Source organism: Mycetomoellerius zeteki, unplaced genomic scaffold (assembly GCF_001594055.1).
Source record: "Mycetomoellerius zeteki isolate Tzet28-1 unplaced genomic scaffold, Tzet1.0 scaffold786, whole genome shotgun sequence".
In the NCBI taxonomy this organism is placed as follows: Eukaryota; Metazoa; Arthropoda; class Insecta; order Hymenoptera; family Formicidae; genus Mycetomoellerius; species Mycetomoellerius zeteki.
In genome coordinates this window covers 29,375-29,605 of record NW_017257815.1, presented here as the reverse complement: position 1 = coordinate 29,605, position 231 = coordinate 29,375, and positions in this window count along the sequence as shown.

Below are 231 nucleotides of genomic sequence, written 5' to 3'. Positions count from 1 at the left end.
CTGTTTATCTAAACGGAGTGTGCATAGGATGGGAAGTAAAGACCGTACACGGTGATGCGAATGAAAAATATTTTATTCACACTTTTTTACATTGTTTTCTTCGTACGCATTGTTTCCTTCGTACGTATTAATAGCTAAAGCTAAGAGCTCGCAATCGACGAGCTGATGCGTGTTGAAGATGCTGCTGTCGCGTATAGCGTTCTCGGGCGCGATATTGGAGAATCGCGTATA